A 602-nucleotide genomic window follows, 5' to 3' on the forward strand; every position below is an offset into this window, starting at 1 on the left:
AAGGTAGTTTAATGATACCATACCTGTAGGTAGTTTATTGATACCATACCTGTAGGTAGTTTATTGATACCATACCTGTAGGTAGTTTATTGAGACCATACCTGTAGGTAGTTTATTGAGACCATACCTGCGGGTGGTTTATTGAGACCATACCTGTAGGAAGTTTTTGGAGACAATACCTGTAGGTAGTTTATTGAGACCATTCCTGTAGGTATTTTATTGAGACAATACCTGTAGGTAGTTTATTTAGACCATACCTGTAGGTAGTTTATTGAGACCATAGCCGCGGGTAGTTTATTTAGACCATACCTGTAGGTAGTTTATTGATACCATACCTGTGGGTAGTTTATTGAGACCATACCCGCGGATATTTTATTGGGACCATCCCTGCGGATAGTTTATTGAGACCATACCTGTAGGTAGTTTATTGAGACCAAACCTGTAGGTANAGGTAGTTTATTGAGACCATACCTGTAGGTAGTTTATTGAGACCATACCTGCGGATAGTTTATTGAGACCATACCTGTAGGTAGTTTATTGAGACCATACCTGTGGTTGTTTATTGAGACCATACCTGTGGATAGTTTATTGAGACCATACCT

Source organism: Mizuhopecten yessoensis, unplaced genomic scaffold (assembly GCF_002113885.1).
Source record: "Mizuhopecten yessoensis strain PY_sf001 unplaced genomic scaffold, ASM211388v2 scaffold771, whole genome shotgun sequence".
Lineage (NCBI taxonomy): Eukaryota > Metazoa > Mollusca > Bivalvia > Pectinida > Pectinidae > Mizuhopecten > Mizuhopecten yessoensis.